At 40.4% G+C, this 14,827-nt stretch overlaps 1 pseudogene; it reads left to right on the forward strand.

Moving 5' to 3' along the window:
• The window catches only part of LOC139155454 (protein mono-ADP-ribosyltransferase PARP14-like), a 49,959-nt pseudogene that overhangs the window by 3,955 nt on the left and 31,177 nt on the right, over nt 1-14,827 (forward strand).

Here is a 14,827-nt window from a genome sequence, read left to right on the forward strand (position 1 = left end):
TGAATGGGGAATTTATCGACTGATAGTACTTATTTAAGTATTTATATTGTTATTGTTTGGTAAGTTTTCATTGTTTTAAGTGTTTATAAACCCTTCCCACACAGTATTTATTTTAGATACAGTATTTAAATACAGTATTTACAATTTTAGATTATTTTTTTTTTTAAACCTGCCGATCGAGTTCGGCGGGCTGTTTAAATCTGCCGATTGACTTCCTCAGAAACCCGCGATGAAGTGAAGCTGCAGTAGGTGACGCACAGTATAGCGAGGGACTACTGTAAGTTCTTAAGTAGAGGCATCACTGTATTAGCATATAGATAGTCCTTGATTTACAACCACAATTGAGACCAATGTTTCTGTTGCTAAGTGAGACATTTGTTAAATGAGTTTTGCCCCATTTTGCAAACTTTCTTGCCACTGTTGTTCAGTGACTCACTGCAGTTGTCAAGTTTGTAACAGAGTTTTTCGGTAGATCTGGATTTCTCATTGACTTTGCTTGTCAGAAGGTCGCAAAAGGTGATCACATGATCCTGAGATGCTGCGACTGCCAAAAACACAAGCCAGTTGCCAAGCATCTAAATTTTCATTGCGTGACAATGGAGATGCAGCAATGGTCATAAATGGGTAGGAAATATCAACGTTGCTTTTTTCAGTGTCATTGTAAATTTGAATGGTCGCTAAACAAATTGATGTAAGTCGAGAACTATCTATATATAATTTCCCGATAATAGTGAAAGATGTATGAGAAAATAAAGGTCCTTTTGCAGACAATACACAGTCAACCTATAGAATTTTTCTACTTCAAAATGACTATGTTGTAGCCACTGGCTTGGGTAGCTTGAAAGGAAAGTCAACAAATTCAGCATTTATTTTGATGACTTTTTGTGGATTATGTGCAGATGTAGTTTTTTAGTTGCCAGTAAGAATGAGTAGAATTGAGTTAATATCTCCTACATCAATACTGTATCTGATTAATCTTAGACCAAGAGAATGATAAATAAGCTTGAATGCTTGAAAAAGAGTACTCTGGCATTTAAAAATAAAAATAAATAAATGTAACTTCAGTAACGTGAATAAATTTTAAAGTACTGTGGGTTTTTAATGCTGCCTGTTTAGATACAATTCAGGAGTGCAAAATCAGGATCAGTCCTTCTGTCCATCCATTACTTTGGGGGGGGGATTTTGACCCCCTCAGAGCGGGTCCACAACTTGGAGTCCTCCTAGATCCACAGCTGAGGCTAGAACATCATCTCTTGGCTGTGGCTAGGAGGACTTTTGCACAGGTTTGCCTGATGTGCCAGTTGCAGCCCTATTTGAATAGGAAGTTTCTTCTCATAATCTCTCATGCCTTCATCACCTCAAGGCTTGATTACTGTAATGCGCTCTACATGGGGCTATCCTTGAAGACCGTTCAGTGACTTCAACTTATCCAGAATGCAGCCACGCGAGCTGTTATGGGTGTACCTAGATAAACCCATTTAACTCTAGTACTCCGTGGGCTTCCAATTGGCCCACAAATTCAATTCAAGGTGTTGGTTATTACCTATAAAGCCCTACATGGCTTAAGACCAGACTACCTGCAGGACCGTCTTCTGCCCCATACATCCCAGTGGCCGATAAGAGCCCACAGATTCAGCCTTCTCCAGGTCTTGTCAGTCAAGCAATGTCTCCTGGCAGTGCCATGGGGAAGGGCCTTCTCTGTGGTGGCTCCAGTCCTATGGCAACAACTTCCCCTGGAGATTCGTATGGCCCCCACCCTTTGAAATCCTTAAAAACATGGTCTGCTGGCAGGCTTGGGGCGGTTGAGCGTTACACTCTGCTCTGGCTAGTAGCTATGAATACATGAAGTATGAATGTTTATTATTGGGGGGTTTATATTGTATTTTTATAATTGTATTTCTCTGTATTTAATTGCCATAAATAAATATACCTAATTCTGCTGTCCCCATTTTCCCTTTCAGAACAGCAATCCTAGTGGGGGGGGGGGGGCTGGGAAAGAGGGCCCAAAGTCAGCTTTCAAGCCTAAGAGAGAGTTAGGACTCACAGTCTTTATTGGCTTCTGGGCCAGCCACTTTGCCACTATACTAAACTGACTCCCTGCTATATTTTAAGTAACTTAAAAATATAAATCAATCTTGCACAGCTTGATCTTCTTTTTATTTTGTCCTTTTTGAAATTAGAAATACAAGAAGACTGCCAAACAAAAAATGTTACCCCAACAAGTTGGGTAGCTGAGGAAGTTCCTCCACAAGCTGAGAAGAATATTCTTCACTATCCTCAAAATTTTTCACAAGTACTTCTTGAAAATGTTGAAGAAAATATCCACTTGGACACATTAACGCTCCTAGTAGATAACATCAATGCTCTTTCGGGAGATAGCACCTTCCATATTGAACGCATAAACGAGAAGAAGGCTGCAGTAGTAACCTTTCAGCAAAGCACCGGTAAGATCTCTAAGCTTATTGCTCAGATATTTAATATTTGGAGAATTCTATGGTATACAATATGCTTTCCTACTCAAGTATGTTTCTGATATAATGAACTGCAGTCCCTGTCACCTATAGTCACCTGGGGGGGTCACAGGAGTTTGAACTCCATAAATCAGCATTCTGATTCCTATATTGAAATGGCTGAAATAAAGGACATGTCTCCTGAGTGTGGGGAAGTTCGATAGGAAAATGTCTTAACTAAAACTTGCTATAAATGCTTATTGCTATAAGAATATGGCCATGATTAGTTTGGTACTTTCTTTATCTGCTGTTTAACAACTGTGCTTCCTGCTTATGGAACCAAGTAAAGTATAAAAGCTTGCTGAAGAATCCCCATCCCAATCTCTTAAAAATCGATATTGTAGTTTGAATTATGATCACATGCAACAGTTAATTTTTTTTAGCTTGACCAAATTTAGTGTACTTAAACTAATTTTCCTTTCCTCTATTTTTTATTTTATTAATATATTCATTTAACATAAATGAAAGCCATAATTTGTGCCTTAAAAAAGACAAAGAAAAGATTACATCTCCTTGAACCCCAACAATTTGAATAAACATCCAATTCAACATTCTAATTCTAAAGGAGGAGAATTGATGGTGGATGCTCTTTCTCTCTTTTTAAAAAGGCATCCATAATTAGGGAGATACTGTTCATCACTACTTTTTTCCAGTTCTATGACTTGGTGGTCAAAAGTTTGACAGCCAAGGGGCCCCCTGTAGTCACATGACTGTATTTTGGGCAACTGGCCTGCATTTTATTGTTTTTGTATTTATATTGTTATTATAAGCCGCTCTGAGTCTTTCGGGATTGGGCGGCACAGAAGTTGAATTGAATGAATGAATTGCAGTATCCCGTGGGGACATGACCGCAATCTATGACATTTTTGCTGAAAACCACTTTTCAATTTTCTCAAAAAATGCTTCATAGTGAACAATGGGTTTACGTAATAACTGCAGCATTTGCTTAAAAAGTGCAGCAATCACTTGACAAATCATGATGATTCTCTTAATGGCCATTAAAAATGGATTATACAATTGAGTCGGTTATGACTTATAACCATTATGGGGAGACTTATATATGGTTATAAGTTGAGGACTACCTATGTCATCTGCTAATTTATTCAATTTCTCCAGCCTTTTTCTCAAAAGAGCATTCAGTTCCATACAAATACTCCTGATCTAAGAATTCAGGCTACTTTTAATGTGCTGTGAAATTCCTGGTGAAGGCTAGGTTGTTGGTTTGAGACCAATCCCTGAATACAGCTCATCTGTCTGGAACCCACACCGCAATTCGGACATAAATACTTTAGAAAATGTTCAGAGATACTTTACTAGAAGTGCCCTCCACTCCTCTACTAGCAACAGAATAGCCTACACAACTAGATTTATAATCCTAGATTTAGAAAGCTTAGAACTATGCCGCCTTAAATACGACCTAAGCATAGCCCATAAAATCATCTGCTACAATGTCCTTCCTGTTAATGACTACTTCAGCTTCAACCTCAACAACACATGAGCACACAACAGATGCAAACCTAAAGTAAACCGCTCCAAACTCAACTGCAGGAAATAGGACTTTAGTAACCAAGTAGTTAATGCCTGGAACTCACTATCTGACTCTGTAGTATTATCACCTAACCCCCAAACCTTACCCTTAGACTATCCACTGTTGACCTTTCCCGATTCCTAAGAGGTCAGTAAGGGGTATGCATAAGTGCACCAGCGTGCCTACCGTCCCCTGTCCTCATCTTTCTCTCTTACTAGTATCATGTATATAAACATTGTTATATCTTTGTATACAGTGAACCCTCGATCATCGCGAGGGTTCCGTTCCAGGACCCCACGCGATGATCGATTTTTAGCGAAGTAGCGGTGCGGAAGTAAAAACACCATCTGCGCGTGCGCAGATGGTGTTTTTGCTTCCACTGCCGCCCGCCCTTCGCCCGCCCACCCCGTTGCTCGCGCCTGGGGTGCGCGCGCGTTTGGGGACTCCCTAGATCCGCTCCCCAGCTGGGGAGCGGATCTAGGGAGTCCCCAAACGCGCGCGCTTTCCCCAGCAACGCGCGCGCTTTCCCCAGCAACGCGTGCGCGGTGGGGACTCCCTAGATCCGCTCCCCAGCTGGGGAGCGGATCTAGGGAGTCCCCACCGCGCACGCGTTGCTGGGGAAAGCGCGCGCGTTTGGGGACTCCCTAGATCCGCTCCCCAGCTGGGGAGCGGATCTAGGGAGTCCCCAAACGCGCGCGCTTTCCCCAGCAACGCGCGCGCTTTCCCCAGCAACGCGTGCGCGGTGGGGACTCCCTAGATCCGCTCCCCAGCTGGGGAGCGGATCTAGGGAGTCCCCACCGCGCACGCGTTGCTGGGGAAAGCGCGCGCGTTGCTGGGGAAAGCGCGCGCGTTTGGGGACTCCCTATATCCGCTCCCCAGCTGGGGAGCGGATCTAGGGAGTCCCCACCGCGCGCGCGTTGCTGGGGAAAGCGCGCGCGTTTGGGGACTCCCTATATCCGCTCCCCAGCTGGGGAGCGGATCTAGGGAGTCCCCAAACGCGCGCGCTTTCCCCAGCTGGGGAGCGGAGCTGGGATGTCCCCAAGCGCGTGCCGCCCGCCTGCCCACGCCGTTGCTCGCGCCGCCGCTGGGGTCTTACGGGGGCAAGAGGGGGAAGACCCAGGGAAGCCTCTGCCCGGCGGGGAAACTCCACCATCTATGCATGCGTGGAAGGGCACGCATGCGCAGATGGTGGAGTTTACTTCCTGGTTGAAAACTCGCGAAATAGCCCTTTCGCGATACTTGAACACGCGAAACTCGAGGGTTCACTGTACTACCAATACGTACTTGACAAAATAAATAAATAAAATAAATAAGTTGCCAACAACTGTCGTAATTCTATTAACCACTGTGGCAAGAAAGGTTGTAACCTGGGGAAAATTCACTTCACAATCATCTCATTTAGCAACAGAAATTTTGTGCTCAATTGTGTTCGTAAATTGTGGATTACCTTGTACTCGAATGTTTAAATTCGATATTCACATATGTGCACAGAAATGGTAAGCACATATTTAAGAGCTTCTGATTTCTGTTTTTAGCAGCTGCAAATTTTCTCAAGCAATGTTCCACGAACTACAGATTCCAGCAGTATAGACTTACAGCCAGACCTCTCGAACTGACTCATGAAATCAAAGTGGAGAACATCCCAGCTGCAACATCCATCGACTACCTAACACTCTACTTTGAAAGTCCAAAACATGGAGGAGGACATGTGTCTGATATTCAGCTGTTACCCACAGAAGATTCAGCTCTCATTACATTTGATGACTCTCAAGGTAATGGTTCTATTTTTACACAAAAAGAGCTTGCTACTGCTTGGCTAGAAATAAAAAAAATGATGTGGGAAGTTTGGGCACATAACATCATTGGCCTTGGTGTACGCATAACAATAAAATTTTGAATGGCCCAATTGGCAGAGAAGACACAATAGCTGCAGCCCAAAACTGATTATTAAATCACAAGAGAAAAATTGGAGTTTGTGAGACAGGCGATGTGCATTTTGTAGGATTCTGCTTTACTCCATGAATGTGGTTTGCAGTGTAAAGAAATATGGGTTCATTTATGGAACATTGATTGCAGAGATGGAATTGAAAGTTGTTTGCTGAACGATATAAGAGTAATATGTGGTGAAGGTAAAGTGATAAAAGATAGAAATAAGCATAAATATTCCCAAATCTAGGTTAGTATCTTTGTGGAGCCCCATCATGTTTTACTGTGATGGTTAAGTCTGGACTGTCAAGTTTTGTTTCATGTTTTTAACTTTTTTAAATTGTGTATTTGGATTTTGTAAATTGCCCAGAGTAGGCAACCATAGTACATTTCATTAGTAATTATAAATGGTTCTATTTTGATCAGATAATAAATAAAACATGTATAATGTGAATGAAATACAAAGAGTACTTGCAACAATTAATCTATCAAAGATATATTAAGTAGTTGTGTTTGATGAGAAAATGGACTGAATAATTGCCTTTGTCATGGTCAGATCATTTTCTATTGCGCCTTGATTTTAAGGCTCCAATCCTTCCCCGCAGGGAGGCGGAACCGATTAGGAAGTTCTGCCCCAGATGCCTGATGGATCCAGAATGTTTTCAAAGGGCGCTTGGGGTTTTGCGCAATTTGCTTGTACACAGTTTGGCAGAGTCTCTTGCTGCAGCATGGAATATGGCTGCGATGGACACTCTAGACCGAATTGCGCCTTTGTGACCTCTCTGTGGCAACAGACCCTGGAGATCTCCTTGGTTTACTGAGGCACTCTGGGGAATGAAACTCCAGAAGAAAGGTCTAGAGAAGCGTTGGAGGAAAACCAGATCTGACCGAACACTTGTAAAAGCTCAGGTCGACAAGACATGCATACAATGTCGGCCTGATTGCGTCTGCAGAATCCCACCCAGCCGCCCTGTTTAGCGTGACTCATTCCCTCCTTAACCAGGGGGGAGTTGAGGAACCCTTGCAGGCTAGTGCAGAGAAAATCACTCAGATCCGTACTGATCTTGACTTCAATTGGAATGCAATGTCGGCTGACAATGAGTCAGTTGAGGGGACGGGCTCGTCTTACTCCACCTCTTTTCAGCGAGTTTGACCTGGTGACACCTGATAAAGTGGACAAGTCCCTCCTTGCCTTCCGTAGGAGTCTGAAGACTCATTTATGACACTAGGTCTGGGACCATTAGATCTTTGCCCCCTGCCCAATGAATGTGCGAGAGAATGTGGAGTGCATGGAATGATTGTTTTTTATGGTTTTGGAGGGAGGGAGGGAGGGAGAGAGAGAGAGAGAGAGAGAGAGAGAGATAATGCAAGCTTTGCACGAATGGCAGAGAAATTAGTTTATTATGAGAAATATGATATATCAACAATGAGGAAATGAATAAGATTTGATTGTTAAAAAATGTTGGTGAGGAATCGTTACCATATTTTTCAGAATACATGATGCCCCTTAGTTTTGGGGAAGGAAAATAGGGAAAAAATAATCTGCCTACCAGGTATTCATCTGGCTAATCTTTAGTCTGACCAGTTTCAGCACATTAGTTTGCTGATTTTGAGCCCAGGTGCTTTTTTATCCCCCGGGCTGGGGATTAAAAACATTTTCCAAAACACTTCACTTCTCTCTCTCTTTAGAAAGAAACAATGAGAAAAGTAAGCAAAGAGACAATCACTTCACTAGCAAACTAGCAATGTGATCACTTTTAGCTCTTGTTAGGGCTAAAAATAGCTTAGTAAAAGCTACATTAGGGGTATAAGACGCACCTGAAATTTCAGCCTCTCTTGGGGACGAAGAAGGTGCATCTTATACTGTGAAAGATACAATAATCGATTGTCCCTGCTGTGCTACATAAAATTCAAAAATCTGTATTTGTTTTGTAAATAGTGTACATGGTTTGACTGTTCACTGCATGGAATCTGATTTGTATCTGCTTCTATTCAACTTCTGATACAAATTCTCACTATGTTCTATTTGTGTTTCTTTGGTTTTAGCTGTCCTGACAGTATTGAAAAAGCAACACTCATTAAATGGTCAGTCAGTCCTGGTTTATCCCTTCTACAGTTCATTGGAAACTGTTTTGTATGGAAAGGAGAAACCACAAATCAAGATGCCAGAATCTATCAGTGTTCCTTTAGATCCTTATATATGGCAGTTTCTACAAGAAAAGTGTAAATTAATTGAAGAAGTAGAGAAAGAAATGGCCAATTGTTTCTGTGAACTAATATGGCCCCAGGCAGCTTGTGAGCAACCAAAAGTTGTACTGTCTCCCTCAGTTATCTTAGCTAAACAAGGAACCGCCATTAAAAAATTGGTTAGGTCTTGGAAAGATAAAGTTTCTCAGGAGTTTGAATGCATTATGTCAAAATTCAGAACAGCTGAATGCAAAATCATTCCAGAAGCATGGGAGACCATTGAAAACAATTTGTTAAAAAATGTGTTGGCTGTGCCGGATGACTCAAAAAATTGTGTTACTCTAGCTGGTTTTGCACTCACTGTGGATAGTGTGGCAAAAGAATTGAGGGAATACATAGAACATTTGATGAAGGATGCTGAAATAGCCGGGCAAACATTACAAGAAACATTATCAATTTCCCCAGTGAAGTATGAAGTTTTGCAGCAGATCTTGCTAGAAGAGAATATCTATGAAGAAAGCACTGGGCAAAAATGGTGCTACGATACTTCAGCAAAGCAGTTGAAACTGAATGGAACAGCTACAGAGGTTTACAAAATGAAAGGTGACTTACTAGAGAAGATGTTCAGGATCGGGGAGAAAATTGTCAACATTCATCCTTCCATTTTTCAATTCCTACAATGTGTAGATTCTGACAAGGTGTCAGGGAGCCTGTTTAGGGCAAATAAAATTAATGCTGCCTATGAACTTACACATGATTCTGTAGCATTGGTAGGATATTGTCCTGAAGGTCTCTTAAAAGCAGAAGAACAAATAAAGAAATGCTTAACTCATGAACGCATTATATTGAAGGACCGGGAACTCATCCACAAAAAGCAATGGAAAGAATTAACTAAGCATCTGAAGAAGCAAAACAATTCTGTTGAAGAAAGTGTAATAATTGAGGACTGGGTTGATTCGGATGGAGATGCTGAAATTATTGTGGCTGGTTATACAAAAGTTGTAGCAGATGTCTACCAGCAACTTTCCAATTTTGTTGAAAGAAATACCCACATGCACACTGTAATTCCTGCTAAGTCAATGGCCATGGTGCAATTTATAAAGGAAGAAAAACAGGATTTTTTTGGTGATTTGAACAAGAAAGGCCTGCAAATTGATTTTGGGCTCCTGCCAAAACAGAACATTGTCTTGAGTGGACCCAAAGTAGTAGTGACAGAGGCAGCGGTGATGGTGGAACAAATGCTGTCTTCACTGTACTCTGTGAATGTAGTATTCGATAAACCTGGAGTGAAAGACTTTTTCAAAAACCAAAAACATCACTATGTTAACCTAGTAAAAATGGAATTTGGCTGTTTAATCAGATTGCAAAGAGATGATGAGCAAAATGTAGGACACCTTCAAACCAAGGTAAACTTTAAAAATGGTGTAGTGATAGAGGTCTGTATGGGAGATCTGACCACTTATAAAGCTGATGTTGTGGTCAATGCCTCAAATTAAACACTGAAGCACATTGGTGGCCTTGCCAATGCTTTGCTAAAAGCAGCGGGCCCACAGTTACAAGATGAATGTGATGATTTCATAAAGAAACATAGAGATTTAAAACCTGGCTGCGCAGTAATCACAGGAGCTTGGAACCTGCCGTGTAAACAAGTGATTCATGCTGTTGGGCCAAGGTGGACCAGTTCCAACAAAGAAAACTGTATACAACTATTAAAGAAAGCTGTAAGAGAAAGCTTAAAACTTGCAGAAAAATCCAGTCATCGCTCCATAGCTATCCCCGCCATAAGCTCTGGCATTTTTGGATTCCCAGTAAAAGAGTGCACTCATTCCATTGTAACAGCCATTAAGGAAACCTTAGAAGAATCTTCTGAGAATGGCAGCCTGAAACAAATTTGCCTGGTAGATATGACCCCCCAAACAGTTCAGGCTTTTTCTGATGCTTTACACAAAGTGTTTAAAAGTGGACCAGCCCAGCCCACACCGCTCCCTTCTCCATCAGTCAGTCAATTTTTGGAGAGTGAAGAAGATCTTGTAGTGACTTCTGATGAAGGTCTGAAAATTATTGTAGAAGAAAAAAGCATTGAAGATGCTACGGTAAGCATTTAAATTAGAAGAGAAATTTAAATTTTCTTGTTTTAAATTTATTCAATTTATTTTATTACATTCCTCTTTTTAAAGTGTTTATTAAATAGGCATTAAAACATTGGACACAGTTTAACCGTCCTGGCAATTATCTTTGCCATTTTCCCTATTCAGTATTTACATATACAGTGGTATCTCTACTTAAGAACATCTCTACTTAAGAACCATTCTAGATAAAAACCAGGTGTTCAAGATTTTTTGCCTCTGCTTAAGAACCATTTTCTACTTAAGAACCCGAGCCCAGAAAAATTTCCCAAGAAATCTGAGAGTGGCATGAAGGCCTGGCCAGTTTCCTGCCATTCCCCTGGGTTTCTCTCTCTGGTGCAATGTATGGGAGGCAGCCTTGCGGCGGGTATATGGGAGGTGCGTGCTCCTCCTCCCTGCCTCAAAGTGCCTCTTTTTTTTTAAGCCTTAAAGTTTTGAATTTTTTTTTATTCTCCTCCTCCTCTTCCTCCTCCTCCTCGTCCTTCCACCCAAATTCCAAGCTTTTATTTCTTTCCTAATGGGTTTGCACACATTATTTGCTTTTACATTGATTCCTATGGGAAAATTGCTTCTACTTAAGAACTTTTCTACTTAAGTACCTGGTCACGGAACGAATTAAGTTCTTAAGTAGACATATTTCATTCTATTAACATCCCGTATTTTTTCGCAATATAAGATGCACTGGAATATAAGCTACGCCTTTGTTTTGGGGGAGGAAAATGGGCAAAAATCTGCTTCTGAAATCTACCTCCCAGCAAACGTCACAGATGATGTACACTGCTTGTATGTGTGCCTGACCCATAGAAATAGCAAAGTATTAGAGAAATGTACATTATGGCAGTATATTAATGCTAGAAAGTTTTCTTAATGTAGTCACATTAACTCCTCCAAATTATTTAAATAGATCTACTCCAAACATGACTAAGTCAGGCTTTAACTCAGCTGCCTTATCTTAATACTAAAATGGGACACTGTTACATTTTAGGTTATACTTTTTCAGGTCTTTAAAATTAATGTGGCTTTCTGGAAGTATTCTCTGCTATTTAAAAGAAGATACAATAGCACTGGGCCTCTTCAGATCAAGCATTTATTTTAAAAAGCTTCATCATTTTGTTAAGTTTACTAGAACAATAATAAAGCAGTCATTATAAAATTAGTCTAATAATTTGAACATTCTATAGACATTTATAGTTATTTACTTACCTCCTTGCATCCAATTTCAGCAACAGATTAGCACGTGAAAATAAAATTCTGCCTCTGCCTCTCTCTCCCAGCACTTTGCCTCCTTGCAGTTTTAGTTTCACTTTCATTTTAGCATATGGGCCTGCCTGCAGCTCAATCAGCTGGTGGTTGGGAGGCTAATAAGCAGTTGCTTGTGCTAATCAGGCTCTGCGCTGTTTGCTACAAGGTAGTAAATTGCTGGGAGGCAGAAGCCAGAGGGTGGGTGTGGCTGGAGGGGCTACATTCGGTGTATAATATGCACCCAAGTTTTCACCCTCTTTTGCGGGGGTAAAAAGATACATCTTATACTCCAAAAAATACGGTACATAACTTTAATTCTCCATTCTATAAATTCTAGTTATTTCTTGTTTTGAGTCTCTGTTTTCCATTCCAACCATTGATAAAATTTGTTTCATATCTCGTAATATTCTGTGTCGCCTTTGTTTTTCAATTTCAAAGTCAATCTATCAACTTCAGTGCAACTCAGAATTTTCTTAATCACTCCATCTAGGCTAGGAGGATCTCTAATTTTCCAAATTTTGGGTGAAAACCATTCTTGCTATTATATTCTTAACATGCATTAAGTAGGTTACCTCTTGGCTTCAATTCTCATTTAAAATTCCCAATAAAAATAGTTCTGGTGTGAATTCTATTTTCTGTCCAATTAACTCTTCCAGCCATACTTGATTTTTTTACCAATATTCCTTTGCTTTTCTACATGACTATCACTTCCCTATTTGCTTGGATTAATTCCCTGCTAATTTCATCGATTTCCCTCTTTCTCCATTCTTACTTCCATTTCTTTTAATTTTTGTTCATTTTGTTGCTTAAAAATTTCAAATTTTTAAAAGAATTATTAATAAAAATCCTAAAAAACCCCATATACAGTCATTCCCATTCATCCAATTCAATCATTCACAACATCGGATGGAGACAATCTCATCTCTCACAGCCCCCATGCCCGCCAGCAGTGGTAGGTCTTCAGAACTTTACAAAACACCAGGAGGGAGAGGGTGGTATGTATCTCTAGAGGGAATTCATTCCCGAGGGCCGGAGCAGCCACAGAGATGGCTCTTGCCCTAAGCCCCATCAGATAACATTGTCTGGCCGACAGGACCTGGAGAAAGCTGACTCTCTGGGACCTAACCGGCCACTGGGGTGCATAGCCATGTAGGGCTTTATAGTTCATAACCAGAACTTTGAATTGTGCCCGGAAACCAATTGCCAGCCAGTGCAGCTGGAGTGATGTTGAGATGTGGGCAGATCTTGAGAGCCCCACAATAGCTTGCGCAGCTGCATTTTGCACAATTTGCCATCTCCAAACACTCTTCAAAGGTAGCCCCATGTAGAGAACTTTTTTTAAGTTTCTTCACCAAATCACTTTTTAATAAACACTCCCACTTTTTCTTCACACTAATATAAACCTCCATGTCTCTAGCAATATTAAATTATTAATATTATAATCTGTTTTTAAATATATAATTGTCTCTTATATAAACATATAACAAAGTTAAACAACACAGTCCTATGTCAATATTGAGAACAATAATAGAATTTACAGCAATTACAATATTTCTCTACCACTAACAGCCTCAACACTATTACTATTGTTGTATTGTAATGATGTTGGTTTTGATGCTATATTTTGTGGGTTCTGTTAATGGAAAAGGCATGCTTAAACCTTGAAAATGGAAGGAAGCGCTAGTGATTTATCTGCCCCTCTTGAACTAATAATCAGAACCAATTCATTATAATACAAGTCACAGAGATGGGAGTTGCAAGGAATTAGCAATCCTTTTTCCATACCATACGCATTCCCAACTGGAGTCTCCAGTGGACCAAAGATGTCTCATTTGCTTAGGGACTGTTTTCTCCCTGTGTTAAAATAGCAACAATAGGTCAAAGAATACTCTGTAATATGCATTTCACACTCCTAGGCAGTTGATCTTCTAATATAGTGATGGTGAACCTTTTTTTCCTTGGGTGCCGAAAGAGCGTACGTCGTGCATGCTATCACACATGTGTGAGTGCCCACACCCATAATTCAATGCCTAGGGAGAGTGAAAAGAGCATCCCCCAACCTTGGAGGCTCCAAAGGCTTCCCTGGAGACAGGGGAGGGTAAAAACGCCCTCCCCCTTCCTCCTGGAAGCCAAAAACGCTCCCCCAGAACCTCTGGGCGAGCCAAAAATCAGCTGTCTGGCACACACATGCACGTTAGAGATGAGCTAGGTAACGGCTTGTGTGCCAGCAGATATGGCTCTGCGTGCCACCTTTGACACCTGTGCCATCACTGTTCTAATACATAAAATCATCTTGGAAGTAATTTAATGTGGCTTTGATTCCAGACAGATGTTATCGTAAGCACTATTGGTGATGATCTAAAGCTTGGTGTCGGCCCACTTTCAAAAGCTGTGTTGCAGAAGGCTGGAGTTGAGCTTCAAAATGAGTTCCATCAAATGGTCCAAGATCAAGGATCCCAACAGAACTGTGTAATTCCAACCTGTGGGCATAACCTTGCCTGTGTTTTCTTGTTCCACGTCATAGTTCCACAGTGGGATGGTGGAAAAGGGAATTCAACCCAGGTACTGGTTCATTTTGCTGTAATTGTCTTGGAATGTAATGTTCATGAATTTTAAAAAAAAAATTGTTTACAACCTTTGTTTATAATCTTAGGCAGTTTCAATGGCTCTTATACACGGTTTTGGTTTTAACATTGGTCTTTGTGTGCCAGTTTATACTGAAGTTACAAAGCATGTATGCAAAATTGTCTCTCTTATTCCTGAGTAACTTTATATACTTGCTAAGAATTTTAGTTACAAAGGTGCTTTTTCTTTTCTTTTTTTCTTTTTTTTATTTTTTAATAAGTGCACATACATCAAAGACAGACATACAACGAACATTTGGGTTTCTGTCAGAAGTTATTATCGGATATATACATATCCACATTATACATTACTTTTTAAATGTTTAGATTGCACTTTATTTATACTGCAAATAAAATTACTACTATTTGTTAAATTCCTAAACAATATCCTTGTATAATTTTACTTCAATTCTCGTTTCTTTCTTTTAAACAATTATAGAACTAATTCCATATCATGTAATAATCAGAATCCTCTTTTCCTTTCATTTTCCTAGTGAGCATGTCCATTTATGTGCAATCCATAATTTTTTAAATGATCATTTCCTCTCTTGGTGTCTCTTTGTTTTTCCATTGCTGCACATAAACCATCCACGCCACTGTCAAAATGTGAAACGTCTTCAAAGAAAAACTAGAAAGTCCAGTTGCCTCTTGAAAAAGGTGCAGAAATGTACCTAAAAATTAGTT

The sequence above is a fragment of the Erythrolamprus reginae genome, chromosome 1, assembly GCF_031021105.1.
Source record: "Erythrolamprus reginae isolate rEryReg1 chromosome 1, rEryReg1.hap1, whole genome shotgun sequence".
Lineage (NCBI taxonomy): Eukaryota > Metazoa > Chordata > Lepidosauria > Squamata > Dipsadidae > Erythrolamprus > Erythrolamprus reginae.